General features: G+C 41.6%; 1 protein-coding gene across 1 annotated transcript in view; it reads left to right on the top strand.

The window, feature by feature from the left end:
• CDH13 (cadherin 13) overlaps window positions 1-16,702 on the top strand; it is a 475,876-nt gene that overhangs the window by 253,668 nt on the left and 205,506 nt on the right. The gene's annotated exons all lie outside the window — the stretch shown is intronic.

Raw genomic sequence — 16,702 nt, 5'->3', positions numbered from 1 at the left:
AATATATCATCATCCTTTAAATCATAGCTTATTATTGCTCATGAGCTCTGTATATTGCTTATTATTTTTTCTTAGGAGGGGCTTCACATTTTGTATTTTTTTTTTTGCACAAATATTTGATTCTACGACCTGCGTCTGCAGGGAAGAGGGGGCAGTGTTGATTCACATGCAGGTTGTCCTAATAGACTCATTTCTATAGTGGACTACACTTATACAGAACAATGAACATATCCCATATATATGTATGTAGATATACAATTCTCCAATCAGGACCTAACTGATGCCCGTGCTATTGATCCTTTAGGGGTCCCAAAAGCCTGTCTGCCATATAAGAAGACCAATACCATATATGACACATGGTGCCATTTCTAAACTAAATCTATTATGAATACAGTTTGTAGCAAAATTGCAACATCTAGTAAACATGGCAGTGCAGCATCAAAGAGCAGGGGTGTACATATTTATAATTTTATACAGACGTCTCATTTAAATATTAGATTAATCGGCCGTACGGCAGGAATAATAAATCCATATGTCAGGGAGAGGACTGGGCAGCCACACAATGTATATATGTGATGGAGCTTGCACTCAGCAGCCCCTTCCATTAATCTTCCCTCTCCAGCTAAGCTGCCTCCACTTTGGAATTTAATTACTTAGATAATATCAGGAGATTTTTAATCTCGGCTCCAGGTTGATGAGATATTTTTTTTCCCCGAGATGATGGAAACACTTATTTTCCTGCACCTTGCGTCAGACGAGACCATCATAATTAATAACGATAATGGCCGATGCTTTCATGTGATAAACAGAAGCTGCCTACTGCATAGTATTCCCCTTAAAGGAATTATATATAGAGTCTGATAAAGCCTATGGAGCTGAAATCTATTCCTAGACCCCTGTCTACCTATGACATGCCTGTATTGGACTTTTGCAAACCTTTTTTGGATTGTTGCAACACATCTAAAATCCAAAATATAGGAACTTTGCAATTAGTTTTGATTTAAAAAAGAAACTGCTTCCGTTTTGTGTAGACGGCTCCTATGCAGACCTATGTGTTTCCATGGTAACCGACTACAAACAATCGTGTTACTCCACTCCCTCTGCCCTATTTTCTTGCTAACATACATACAATAGAAGAGAGGGCAGATAGAAAGGAGTAAAACATGACTACAGGATCAGACTACACAAGGTTTGTTTGTAGTCTGTAACCATGGCAACATTTAGGTTTGCATAGGAGCTGTAAACACAAAATTGTAGGAAGCCAAGATTATTTACAAATTTGATATACTTTTTTTTTTCATTTAGATGCCTTAGAACAGGGGTCTCCGAGTGACCTTTTTGAATGGAGCAGCACTGCACATGTTCGGCTACCGCTCCATTCACTTTCAATGGGACTGCTGGAGATGGCGCTCCTGTGGATAGTTCTTAAATGATGATAATGGGAAAACCCCTTTAAGGTCTTATAAGGTTTGATAAGTAGGGGAACAGTGCTTGACCCTCTTGTCCCTGAGTTGGAAAGATGGTGGCATGAACCTGAACCAGTTGGCGTATATTTCGATTTTAGCTATAAGTTCACCTCTATGTATACCCAAGCCTCCTATGTTATCTTAAAGGGGTTATTCTAAACTCTATACGCGACCGTATGTTTCGAACCGTAATTACGGACCCGTTCATTTCTATTGGCCACAGACACCTTTCAGTATTTTTACTGATGGGTGTCCGTGCTGAAAAAAATTATAGCACTTGTCCTATTCTTGTCCGTAATTACGGCACGGACTCTCCCATAGAAGCCTATGGGCGCTTCCGTAAATACAGACGGCTACGTATGTGCATTCATGAACCGTCCGTATTTATGGAAGCGTCGCTATGCAACATGTTGGTGACATCATTTGCAGCCTCCCTCTTTTTTTACGGATCCGTATATATGGATCAAATACAGACCGTATTTACGGACACCCTTCCTTATATACAGATAAGCTACGGATGACTACGGACAGTATTTACAGATAGATGACAATACGGTCGTGTGCATGGGGCCTACTGACATCACTGTTTGATTGTGAGGGTCCAACCTCTGGGACCACCTCCGATAAGGACGGTGTAGGTGATGATTTGCTGTACCATGCAGAGCCACCCATATGCACAGCCGCTGTGACTATACAAACAATAAAGGGGACGTTGTGTTCATGCGGGCGCTGCGGCCCCTGCACTGTGCTGATCAGCTAGGGTCCCAGAGGTGGGATCGATCCCCACTGATCAAACATTGGTGGCCTATCCTAAGGATAAGCCATCAGTATTAATGTCCTGGAAAATTCCTTTAACTCGGAGAGTTATCACTATGCACGAAAGAAAAATAGAATGACATGTAGAGCTCTGCTACATCCGTAGAACAGCGACATTGCCCATAGCAAATCTATAGCAATGATGACAGTTCCTGCACATTAATAGTCAAATATGTCAATCTGCCTAATCTTAAAATGACTAAATAATGGAAGTACGCGGAGGTTTATCATTTTGTACATGTCACCTGCTGCATTGTAATGTGATCCATCTGATCAAAGGGTTTATCCCACCGACTGAAGGCGTTTGTAGAACAGACACACAGAGGTTTTCCTGCAAGCGTTGATTGTACCGTCTCTCGACCTCTAATTCCATATAATCATCTGCTCGTACCTGGAGTGATTGAGGAGTGTCTGACCGATTAGTAATCATTGTCTTCTCAGATCTGCGCCCGTTTGATGTGTGTGTATAGTGGTTGCTGCTTTTCTTCCGCCATCTGAACACATATTTTATGTGGTCTATGCAGAAACAGTTGGGTACAGCAGAGTTGAGTTTGTGATTTGCCACAACCCAACATGAAGTGTTTTATTACACAAAAATGATGCAGTCTTTAAAAAGTGAATGGAGAAATTCAGCTCTGCTACATCTGTATGTGATGCCGGTGAATTGAGTTGGTCCTTCCATCGTTGGCTTAGTGGCTAGATATTTCCGTGGTTTAGCACTATACTGGAGCTCTGCTGTTTTTGCATATTCACAGTACACCTCTAAGGATCTATCAGACATTTTCATCACCATCAACAGAACTTTGGAGATATAGGAATCTCCAAACTCAAAGATGAAGAGATACAGGGCTCCACCATACGATCGGTGGAAGTTCCTGCTCATGGATTCCTAATAATTCTACATACTGAGGTCTCCATGAGCTTTCAGAAGATGGTTGAAAACAGAGTAGAACGTATAAATCCAATGGGTCACAATTTTGCAATTTTTCAGACCCCAGGCCCCTGTGAAATTAGTTGATCATGGTGGTCCTCAAGTCGGGAGCCTCATGATCATAGGGAAATCATAGTGTCAACACTTTACAAGGCAATTATTGAAATCATTGAGTGTCCAACGAGTCCCGACAAAATCACTGATTTCAATCAGTCACATGCTGGATGAGGTTCTCTTCCGGATGCTGGATCTGAGACCCTTGGCGGACCCATCTTTATTAGTTACTTGTGATGAATTCGATTTAGGAAAGCTGCGTGGTTTCGAAGACAAGTGTATCTCAAACGTGAACTTTTATCAAAGTTTCACAACTAGTCGAAAAACAACCAATACGGGTATATTGCTGAAAAAGCCCCACTTGGCCAATACATTTTTTCCTAGATATGATATTGTCCTTGTTAATGGCCATTTTTACAAGATTGTTAATCACCTTATCCCGATTTAGCATCCGCTCCCTGCTCACAGCAGTCGGTCATATCAGGTGTCCATGACAACCAGCCCACTCTGATGACGTCACACCCGGCGGTAGATTTAAAGGGACCATCTGTAAAGAACCACTGCCGGTGTATTGAAGTACATTCCTTAACACTAGCTGGTTTGTCCTATGTCTTGACCCTGACCTGACTCTGTTGCATTAGGAGGACCTACATGGACTTACCTTCATCTATGTAAGTCATCTCCATCCCTATGTGTGTTCCACACCGGAACATGGTCATGAAATCGCTTCTTTTTATGCCTATTTCTAACACAATGTCCTGCATGATTAAAGGGTTGATACAACCCAACAACCTAGGTTTGGAGTTGGGCTACTGGACATCATGGATTCTGGCGGTACTGGTCTACGTTTTGTGTTAGAACCTGTCATTTACTAGTGGAACCTCTGGTCCTCTCATGGCCCAAGGGAAGGGGGCTGGTGGGGTATGGGGCCCAAGTGATGGATGTCGGGGAGGGGGACCAAAAGCCACTGCACCCTTGGCCAGGGTATTTCAGAAACAGGGCTAGGGTAGTACAGTGAATCTTTTTGTGGACTATCTACGACTCTGTTGTTCCCCAGTCAACACCTGAATTTGGTACAACTCTAGCTTTGAACTGGACTTGGAGAGGAATGTATAGGTACTATTCAGCTCAAGTTTTCATTGTTCCATTTTGCATATATATATATATATATATATATATATATATATATATATATACATATATATATATATATATATATATATATATATATATATATATATATGTGTATATATATATATGCAAAATGGAACAATGAAAACTTGTGCACACACAGTATATCGTAAGTTAGGAAGGAAGAGAAGGGGAGAAAGTAGAAGAGAGCAAGTAATTTTCTGTGTTTACTGTATGTACGTAAGAGGGTAACCAGAAGGTTTAGCTGTTCCAACATGGATGTCTATGGTTGCAACTTCATTTCCCAGTAGGAATAACAGCTCTGGAGAAAAAAAACTGCTGCTTTAACAAGAGCATTCATGAGCACATGGAAGTTTTATTATTTGGGTTGAGATTTAAACAAGCACCTTGACTATTAAAGTGAGTTTCTCATAAAGATGGAGTGTTGGTGGGGATTGAAAGAAAGGTCCATGCTTATTATTAACCGCAAAATCCTCCACAGAGTAAACTGCAATATACTATATCCATTTGAACAATTCCCAGCAGAATTTAGAGAAACACGAAATCCGTTTCCAGAAAATGTAATATAAATGAAACTTGTCAGAATAGAGCGCAGCCAAAGTTGCTCCAGGACAAAGCAGAAGTTTTTACCGATGCCGGACATTAAAGTCTGTTATTTTCTTTATCATTTCCACTTGACTTCAGGATACAAGGACACTAAGACAGACTTATAGAAACGTTCTTACCCTTCAAGTCTCCTCTAGTGAATCTCAGTGGAAGTTGTGTTTCTTTATACAATTTATTCAGATTCTAAGCGCTAGCATTGCTCTCAAGTTGACTTCAAGAACGTCTTCAAGAAATCCATCCATGTAAAGCAAAGGGTTCCACAAAGAGCTCTTAAAGGGGTTGTGCATGACCGAACAACTGATGACCCATCCACAGGATAGGTCATCAGTATATGAACGGTGCGGGTCCAATACCCGGACCCAGCACCGATCAGCTGCTTTGGCTGCCTGTGGGCACCGGATGTTATTGCACAGTATGCAATGTACGGGAACAGGTGGCTCCATACACTACATAGTGGCTGTGCTGCAGAACTGCGGCTCTGCTCCTATTCACTTAAATACAGTACTGCAGCTCGGCCGCTATTCTGTCACCCGAGCCACCGGCTTGGACGTCCGGTTTGGTCAACATGTCCTGCCCCTTATATAAGTATAGGCTTAGCAACACTTCAGAATTTCTCAAGAAACAAGAAGGTTCAGTGTTGTCATCCATCGGCAACCGTGCCTCTTGCTAGGAAGCCACCTTTAAAGGGAACTCCACCTAAATGTATCTTCTGACAAGGAGCTCTATATTGGACTTTAAGAACGTACTCCAGAAATCCATCCATCTGAACAATAGATTTCACCTCTCTTGACATGTCTATTTTATTTGCATTTCCCATGAAATAACAATTCTGGAACATATTTTCTTAGAATTGTGCATTGTGCTGTTCATCTGTTATTCCACCTAGAAATTTATGAATAAATTGACGACTGGGTGTTACTATTCCCCTTGTCAAAGGGGTGTGTCCTTACACAGTCAGCACTGATTGGCCATTGTCAGTATGTGTAAAGTCACCCCCCCAACTGGTAACACCCAGTTATCATTTTATTCATAAGTTTCTAGGAGGAATAACAGAGGAGCGGAACAATGTAGAGCGCTAAGAAAAGACCCTCCAGAATTGTTATTTAATGGGGAATGCAATTATTTACTAAACCAGGAGGGGTAACAGAGCCTGTTTAAAGGGGTTGTCCCAGAATCAACAATTATCATCTATCCATAGAATAGGTGATAATTGTCTGATTGCTAGGGGCCCCACAACTGGGACCCCCAACGAACCCCCAAACCCTACTCAACTGCAGTAAGGATGAGCTTGAATGGAGCATTAGTTGAACATGTGCCCACAGCTCTATTCAATGTCTATGGGATTGACTGAAACAGCTGAGCGTTTCCATCATACTCATAGACTTTGAATGAAGAGGCAGCGCGCATGCTCGACCTCCGCTCCATTTAATGTCCATGCTCGACCTCCGCTCCATTCAATGTCCATGCTCGACCTCCACTCCATTCAACGTCCATGCTCGACCTCCGCTCCTTTCAATGTCCATGCTTGACCTCCTCTCCATTCAATGTCCATGCTCGACCTCCGCTCCATTCAATGTCCATGCTCCACCTCCGCTCCATTCAATGTCCATGCTCGACCTCCGCTCCATTCAATGTTCATGCTCGACCTCCGCTCCATTCAATGTCCATGCTCGACCTCCGCTCCATTCAATGTCTATTCTCGACCACCGCTCCATTCAATGTTCATGCTCGACCTCTGCTCCATTCAATGTCCATGCTCGACCTCCACTCCATTCAATGTCCATGCTCGACCTCCGCTCCATTCAATGTCCATGCTCGACCTCTGCTCCATTCAATGTCTATTCTCGACCACTGCTCCATTCAATGTTCATGCTCGACCTCTGCTCCATTCAATGTCCATGCTCGACCTCCACTCCATTCAATGTCCATGCTCGACCTCCGCTCCATTCAATGTCCATGCTCGACCTCTGCTCCATTCAATGTCCATGCTCGACCTCTGCTCCATTCAATGTCCATGCTCGATCTCCACTCCATTCAATGTCCATGCTCGACCTCCACTCCATTCAATGTCCATGCTCAACCTCCACTCCATTCAATGTCCTCCTCACTCTAGTAAAAAAGGGTGATCTGGAACCCCCGTTCTTGCGATCAGTGGGGTCCCAGTGGTGGGGCCCCCAGCAATTAGACAATTATCACCTATCCTGTGGAAAGGTGATAATTGTAGATTTTGGGATTACCCCTTAAGTGTGGTGAAAAATGTTCCTTCTTTGCTTAAATATTTAGTGTTGTCACACGTTGGTTGCTCTGTCTGTTTTAGGCATGTTCCTTTAAAGGGGAGTTCCACCTAAATGTTTCTTCTGATGTTGAACTTTCAGAGATTTCCCATGTCAACCCTACCGCAGTATAAGAAGCCGTATTAGACTATTGCGCTCAAGCTTTCTGTTTTTAGGCAGTCATCTCTAAAGGGGAATTCACTTAAATATATCTTAGAGTAAAATTGCCAATCATGAGCCTTTTGAGATTTCCTATGTCTTCCCTATCCCATTATCAGAAGCTCCATCTGGATAATGCTCTCCAGTTGATAGACGTAAAAAAAACAGCCCAAAAAGATCCTTCAATGAAAACAATATGCCTCTTCTTTAAGTGCGGTCCTATTGGTATTCTGCTTATACAATTATAGACTTCGCAACATTGTTGGATTTCTTAAGGAACAAGGAGATTCTGTCTTGTCACCTGCCGGCAGCTGTGTCTGTTGCTAGGTAACCGCCCAGACCTTTTTTATGATGCTGTAAAGCAAACAAAGCACATGCTGAAATCTTTCATTGGGGAGTATCCCTTAAAATTTTCTGTTATGAACATGAAGTTATATTATTAATTAGACAGATAACAGCAGTCGAAATGTGTGGGGGATGGGCAGGGAACCTTAAATGTGTTGATAAACAACTTCTATCTTATATTTCTTATTTGCTGGGATTCTCCTGTGCATGGTCTATACCTCAGCTCAGTGTATTGATGGTGATTGTGTAGTATAGTCAAGCTGAGATTTGTCATTCAGCCGGTGGCACACCACATTGTAAAATGAAACGGCAAAAAAAAAAGAAATCATTCAGAGAAGTCAGTAGAATTGATTCTGTTTCATGCCACAAAACAACACAATATCCAGTGACCACACCGTATAAATAATGATATCAGTGCCAAACTTCAGAGGTGGACTCCAAGGTGACGGAGAAGACTGGTCGTCTTTAAGATCGGCCTTGTGAGATGTCAAAGGTGTATTCATGGGTATCCACTCCATACTATTCTATTAGAATTAGTATGGATTTTTATCCTATGATGCAGTCTAGTTTTGGCTTGAAACGTCTTTGTTATGACAGGATGATACAGCAGAAAAATAGTCCATGAATCTACAGATCGAACCCATGCCCAATGGTCAGGGTGCCATTGTTCTGTGAATTTAAGCCTCAATGTGCCGGCATGCCGTTGCTCTAGAACCCTCAGTGTCAACATTTTTAATAACTACTTTGCTAATGTTTTAGAACCCTGATTGTCTTTGTTTTTGGAACCCCAATTCTCGGCCTGCCCTTGTTCTTGAACCCTAAATGTTTGCATTCAATGTTATGTGACACAGATTTTTTTTGTCTGATTTGTCCTTGTTTTTAGAGCGCCTGTAGTCATGGTTCTTCAAATCTCAATTGTCAGGGTTTCATTTTTCCTGACCTCTCTATTGTCAATGCATCATTGTTCTTGATATCACAATTCTGTCATTGACCTTGAAACCCTCATTTCCAAACCAGACCTCAATGTGCAGTTGTGTCAGTGTGTCAATGTTCTAGAACCTTAAGTGTTATCATATGATGTTCTTGGACCCTAAGTGTTTTTGTGCCATGGTTCTTGGAATGCCAACTATCAGTGGTCATTGTTCTTGAAATCTCAATTGTCAGTACCTCATTATTCTTCATATCGAAATACCCATATCCCAAACCCGGTCCCAATGTGCTGGTGTGCCAATGGTTTTAGAACTAGTATGTAATCATTCTAGAACTTGAGTTTTAGTTTGCTAATGTTTTGGAATGCGGATTATCATTACTTTTGGGAAATCCCAGTTCTCAGTATATCCTTAGGATCTCACGATCTACAAGGCCAAATATCAGTATTCCATTGGTTTAGGAACCCAACAGTCTATGTATCATTGTTCTGGGACATGAAATGTAGATCTGTGATTGCTCTTGAGATCCATGGTGTCAACAAATAATTTCTTTATATCTCAAGTCGCATGGTTCTAGGACTCACGTGTAATGTCAGGATAGGGAGACAGACAGGTGAGCCCTAATCCCTGCCTACTTGCACAGCCTGTCCTAGGCGACTGCGTACATCTGGGCGACAGTCCCTACGCTGAATATGTGCACGACAGACAAAACAAGACAGGGTACACAGAAGCAAGTAAAGTGGGGCAGTTGCCCACAGCAACACCGTGAGCAACAGAGTAGTGGATGAGCCGAGTCAAACCAGGAGTGTATGTGATAACAAATGCAGAGCAGGAGAATAGTCAGTCAAGCCAGGGTCCATATGAAGCAGAGGTCAATGGAAACAGCAGAAACAGCAGAGCCAGGAAACAGGAGAATCACAGGCAAAGGACAAGCAGCAAATGAAGGTATAAGTAGACCAAGGGTGGGAGCTAGAACCGTCTGGCCAGGCTGTGATAGGTTCTCCCACTCCTCAGCCTACCAGCCTTGAGTGGTAGCAGATCGAGTCACTCTATCAGACCTAGGAACAGATGCAGACCGATTAACCACGGGCGTCGACACAGAAGCTGTGTCAGGCAAATCCTTTACATCAGTCTGCGTAAAAGACCCAGCAGTCCCTGGTACTGATGGTATACTGTTAATATAACGTGATACTGGTTATATTTAGTAATTTTTTTTACATTTTAGTAGCCAGAATTGAGCAAAATGGCTGGGCTCCATGGAAGAAACCACTGTAGGCCATTGTGTACTGGTTTAATAAAGCTCCTATATAGGAACATCTGTTAGAATTGTAGTTTGAATATTTTTGTTTATTGAATTGTACTTTTCTCCAGGGGAAGATTCAATTATTTCACAATTTCCTTCTCTTCGTTTGTATTTTCCGTACGCTAGCCTGTGATTACCGGATCACTTAAACACAATTTGGTACGCTAATATATTGTCAGGACTATAAATTGTTTTGTGCCAGATACTAAATGCATTCTTTCTTTGTGCGCTATTGCTACATCAACACTGCGAGCAGACTATTTACACCATGTAAATAACCGAGATTCATATTTTTAGCCCGGCACACAATTAAGCCGGCTTCAGCACTTACAATAATGGAGCTTTGACTGTGTGACTTGTTTTGTTACATTACTATAAATTTGTGAAAAGCCCCCACTTGTAGCAATGGTAATGATATCTTTACAGATCTCTAATATTCTCTGTCTGGAGCCTCAATGTCCTAGGTTTTAATTTTATTTCCAACCATTAGCTTTTGCATACAATAAACATTACAGCACCGAGACCTAATCTTGTTTCTGCTTTATTAAATCACAAAATTAGAAAGTCCGGAATTATTTTGTGTTTAACTCATTCATGCCTGTTGGGTTTTGTCAAGTTGCTGGCGCTACAATGCCAGGGTTTGTATTCATGTGTTCACAGGGGTTTTGTTTTTGCCTTTTTCTGGATCAACAAGCTGGTAAAGACTAGGTTGACTTTAAAGCCGATATACAACTTCACAACAAATCAATTTTATTCGTCCCAATGTATCTAAAATTGAAGCAACTTTGCAAAACGTCTTGATTAAAAATTTCTTAACATTTTCTTTCTAAAGTTCCTAGGCAGATCTAGTAATATACATGGCAACAGACAACAAACAAAACCTGTGTAGTCAGATCCTGCAGATATGCTATATTTAATCTGTCCCTTACTTCTTGATACCCTGCCTGTAATGATGGGGGTAGGGAAACGGACAAGTGAGCCCTAATCTACCCGCCACTCTGTCCCTGCCTACTTGCAACGACCCGCCCTAGGCGACGGGGTACAACTGGGCGGCGGTCCCTATGCTCAGTAAGTGCACGAGACAAACAGACAAGGGTACACAAAGCTAAGGGAAATGGGGCAGTTGCCCACGGCAACACCGTGAGCAACAAGAGTGGTGAACGAGCCGAGTCAAACCAGGAGTGTACGAGGTACCAAACGCAGAGCAGGAGAGTAGTCAGTAAGCCAGGGTCAGTATGGAGCAGGATCAAATAGTTAGAAGCTGTAGCTGGGCCAGGAAACCACACGAGAAGAATCACAAGCAAAGGAGGAACAGGAAAGGCAGGTATAAATAGACAGAGGGCGGGAGCTAGCTCCGTCTGGCCAGGCTGTGATAGGCTCTCCCACTCCTAAGCCTGCCATCCTGAGTGGTGGAAGATGGAGTCAGTCTCAGAGACATTGACTCAGGTGCAGACTGATTACCTATGGGCGTATACACAGAAGTTGTCCCTGGCAGATCCTTTACACTGCCAAATGTAAGTGAGAAATTTTGACTGTAGGATCTGAGCACACAAGGTTTGCTGTCTGTAACCATGGAGACGCATAAGAGCTTTATGATCTATGTATCTCCATGGTAACAGACAACAACAGACAACAAACAAACCCTGTGTAGTCAGATCCTGCAGTCATAATATCTTACATCTGTCCCCTACTATTTGCTAATTTACCTTTTGGTAGGTTTGCAAATAGTAGGGGACAGATTGAAAAAAGTATGACTGCAGGATCTGACCTGACTACAAAAAGGGTTTGTTGTCTGTAACCATGGAGATGTATATATCTACATAGGATCTTTAGAATCAAAATAATAAGACATTTTAATCAAGAATGTTTGCAAAGTTGCTTTATCTATTTTTTATGCATTGGGGCAATAAAAAGTAGGAACTGTCACAAAGATGTTTTTTGTAAATTACGGTATGTATATTGTGCACTATGAAAGATCAGTCAGTTGAAAAATATGCTAAATGTTCCACCCTCCCCAAAGTGCCAGTCAGGGTGTCGGAAGAAATGGGCCAAATCCCTCTTTTAAAAGGGGTTGTCTCATAAAGACATAACTTTTTTGATTGATGCTGACCTTATGATCAGCTGATCACTTCAGGTCAAGATCTAGAAACTCCCGATCAGGTTTTATCAGCTGCGGCTCAACATTTATTTCCCCTGTAATCTTACATGGCATGGCCATTACTGCGATGGTGTCATAATGGAATCCTAGCCTTAAAGAGGCTCTGTCACCACATTATAAGTGGCCTATATTGTACATGATGTGATCGGCGCTGTAATGTCGATTACAGCAGTGTTTTTTTATTTAGAAAAACGATCATTTTTGACGGAGTTATGACCTATATTAGCTTTATGCTAATGAGTTTCTCAATGGACAACTGGGCGTGTTTTACTATATGACCAAGTGGGCGTTGTATAGAGGAGTGTATGACGCTGACCAATCAGTGACCAACCAGCTTCATACACTTCTCTCCATTCATTTACACAGCACATAGCGATATAGCTATATCGCTATGTGCAGCTGCATAAACACACTATAACGCTACTCATGTGTCATGACAATGAATATACATTGCTTTCAGCCAGGAAGTGATGTGTATTCATTCTCCTGACCACTTCTGTAGCATCTCTGTGAGTTACACTCCATAACACTTTTTTCCAATCTTCCTCTGTCCAATGTCTGTGTGCTTTTGTCCATATTAATCTTTTGCTTTTATTAGCCAGCCTCAGATATGGCTTTTTCTTTGCCACTTTGCCCTGAAGGCCAGCATCCCGGAGTCGCCTCTTCACTGTAGACGTTGACACTGGCGTTTTGCGGGTACTATTTAATGAAGCTGTGAGTTGAGGACCTGTGAGGCGTCTATTTCTCAAACTAGAGACTCTAATGTACTTGTCTTGTTGCTCAGTTGTGCAGCGGGGCCTCCCACTTCTCTTTCTACTCTGGTTAGAGCCTGTGTGAGGTGTCCTCTGAAGGGAGTAGTACACACCGTTGTAGGAAATCTTCAGTTTCTTGGCAATTTCTCGCATGGAATAGCCTTCATTTCTAAGAACAAGAATAGACTGTTATGTTTCACATGAAAGCTCTGTTTTTCTAGCCATTTGGAGAGTTTAATCAAACCCACAAATGTAATGCTCCAGATTCTCAACTAGCTCAAAGGAAGGTCAGTTTTATAGCTCCTCTAAACAGCAAAACTGTTTACAGCGGTGCTAACATAATTGCACAAGGGTTTTCAAGTGTTTTCTAATCATCCATTAGCCTTCTAACACAGTTAGCAAACACAATGTACCATTAGAACACTGGAGTGATGGTTGCTGGAAATGGGCCTCTATACACCTATGTAGATATTGCATTAAAAATCAGACGTTTACAGCTAGAATAGTCATTTACCACATTACCAATGTATAGAGTGTATTTCTGATTAATTTAATGTTATCTTCATTGAAAAAAACTGTGTTTTTCTTTCAAAAATAAGGACATTTCTAAGTGACCCTAAACTTTTGAACGGTAGTGTATATATGGTGCAGTATTATTGTATTTAAGACTGCGGCAATAAAAAGAAAAACAGCTTAGTCATTCGCCTGAAGATTAACAACAGTTTTTGTGACCAAGAAATGTGCCCAGAGCAGTTATCATTTATATTTTACTCTTGACAAGTTCTATATTATACGTTACTCAGCAGGGAGGGGGGGGGCCCAAAGATCCCAGGTGAAAGCTCCTCCCAGCATATAGAGAAACCTTTGTTCTGTTCTGGGATATACTGGGAAAGACATTTAGAGTGGAGAGAGATATATTCACTAGTACTTTTAATACTTCTTTATCATTCTACTTAGGGATGACCACTGCACCAATAGTGTTAATGTCCCTGGTGACTGGAACATCCCCATAAATAACTTATTCCTCTGCAGAGCCTCTGCTCTTTTACGTAGTACAATAACTAATGTTGTCTGTCACTAGTTTTTTTATTGTGCTTTTAGATTGGTCTGTAGAGAATTAATGAATATTCCATCTTCTTGTGACATGTCAGTGATTGTGCTTCCTATACTTATATAATAGAACATAATTAATCAACACAATGAGTAGACGCTTCATAGCTGATTCACTCTTTTTCTTTTTGTATTTTTCAAACATTACAAATTGCTTTATTGATATAAAGGGAATCACATCTAAAATTAATATAAGACCTAAATTATCATTACAAGAGGTCATCGACTACAGAAGTAGCTTGAGACAGCTCTGGATGACGGCTCTGAACCCATAATGGCCTTTGTCAAATTATGGAAATATAGGAAAATGAAAGCGCTGTCATACAAATGGCAGCCAAAAACACCTTCTAATTATGCACCGCAAAGTAAATTAGTTTCTGCAGTTGTTAAATGCAAAAACAGAATAATTTGCTGTTGCTTTTGCCTATATGCTGAGCTCACGTCTTCCTCCTATGTACGGGACGAGTCTTACGTGACTGTGTATTTCACTATTGATTTGCTGTTAACAAGTGAAAATCGTTCCATCAATAAAGCTTATAATTCAAATCCGAACAGCAAAACAAATTCTGGATTGTGCCTAAAATTGAAAAAAAAATCCCCAGCACATACACTGAAACCCCCGTAAAAAAAAATTTTTAATGTGGTCTTTTGGAGAGCTTTGTAAGTCCATTTTTTTCTGCAAACTAAGATTTATGGGTGTCTAACCGTGTAATACATGGACAAGCCAAGTTTGTCACATCCGAAGTTTCTCTCTGTAGTGGTTTCCACTCTAGCGTTCCTGAGCGGGAAACCTCCTATGATGTCCATATACCCTACTATGGCATATGGAAAGGGTCATCCTGATGAGACAACTTTAAAGGGAGTTACCCATTATCCCACTATTTCTCACAGTATAAAAAAAAAAATGTCGGAAATGTGAATTGGACCACTGGGACCTCTACCGATTCTTGAGATGCCCATCAAAAATTCTTGTTAATGAGGGGGCCATGACCATCACTCTACCTCAAACAAGGGACCAGACAATTCTCCATTCCCAAGATATTAGACTCCAACCGATAAAGCCTAAACGCTAAATCCAATAGATATGGACAGAAATGTCTGTAAATTGAAGGTCAGCTCAATGGTTTCTTCTGTAGGTCAAATCTATGATTTTGAAGACACATTGGGTCATGGGTTGCCAATATAAGTTTTCAGTGGAGAATCTAAATGGTCTATAATAAGTAGATTCTATATATAGAAAGACTTTACCATCTGCAAGACATGCGTAAGTACATGAGCCAACTTTTGAACTTTTCAGCCATATTGGTACAGATTATCTTGGTGGTTTTAAAAAAAATTAAAAAAAATTCTAGCCAGATACTTGTACTATTTTATGGATAATATAGTGTGGATACTTTGCCACATAAAAAACTGTTTTGTGCCGTGTGCTACAACACATCTCGCTTCATCTGGTCAACTCTAAAGGGGTGTCCTAACTATATGTGTATCTAGGGTATGTCATAAGGTAGGAAACCAACACAAAGCTTTTGTTGCTGTATCAGGTCAGAGAGGGATATTCACTTGACTCCAGTTAGTGAGCCATACACCCAGATATAAGACAGATGTGATGTTACGGTCCATGGGTATGGGGAACCACTAGACCGCACCGCCGTAGCGGGGAGCAGCTGGCCAAACAACAGTAGGCCCAATCAATTCATAATCCAGCACAAGGGTACCTGAATAGTCCAGACAGTGGCAGAGGCTTTAGCATGGATGGAGGTAGGTGCAGCAGGTTTTGATAGACATGGCGGATGACAGCAGGTGCAGCAGGTTGCGCCAGACGTGGCGGATGACAGCAGGTGTAGTAGGATGCGCCAGACGTGGCGGATAACAACAGGAGCAGCTGGACATGACTCCAATCCCTAACATCCTCAGGAACAATAACACAGCAAGGGATACAGGTAGCAGGGCACAGGGAAAACACTAAGGGACCATTTGCAAAGACTAACATGGGAATTACTAACAACGCTTAGACAAGAAGTGAAGGGGCAGGGCCCTTCTTGTAGTCCAGGGTGATCTGGGAGTAATAGTCAATGCTTAACATGTGTGCACGCTAGCCCTTTAATGCCGTGAATGAGCTCGTGCGCGCACCATAGTGGCCACTGCAGGAGAGGACGGCCGCATGTGCTGGCATCCTCGGGGATGAAGATGTCGGCAAGATGAAAGGGGTCTGCGACCGCAGCCGTTACATGTGATAAAGACTGGGATGCAGAGTGTCCAATTTGTGCTTTTAAGAGAGAACGTCTTGACTGGGAAGGAAGAGCTTTATTTGAGTTGTCGGCGGTGACAGGTTGATAAGAAACCCTATAATGTAGTTTCATTCACTAATCTGTTGCTGACGGCAGGGCAAAAGTTCAATGATCATCCCCTTATCGTCTTGACTTAGAAACATTATTTTCATTCAACTAGGTAGCATTTACTCTTAACCTGTCCTCTTCACATTGTTTGTTGGAACAAAATAGACATTAAAAATGATGTAAAGTTTCGTATGAACATTTAAGGTATTTGATGCCTTTGACTGGGATCAAAATGTGTATTGCATTTCCTTTCAAGCCGCATAGACATCAACAGCAGCTCAGTCAAATATTGTCCATGTAGATAATGATGAA

This window comes from Rhinoderma darwinii, chromosome 9 (assembly GCF_050947455.1).
Source record: "Rhinoderma darwinii isolate aRhiDar2 chromosome 9, aRhiDar2.hap1, whole genome shotgun sequence".
Classification (NCBI taxonomy): Eukaryota; Metazoa; Chordata; class Amphibia; order Anura; family Rhinodermatidae; genus Rhinoderma; species Rhinoderma darwinii.
The sequence above is the reverse complement of the archived record's forward strand: the minus strand, read 5'-3'. Positions and strand labels throughout refer to the sequence as shown.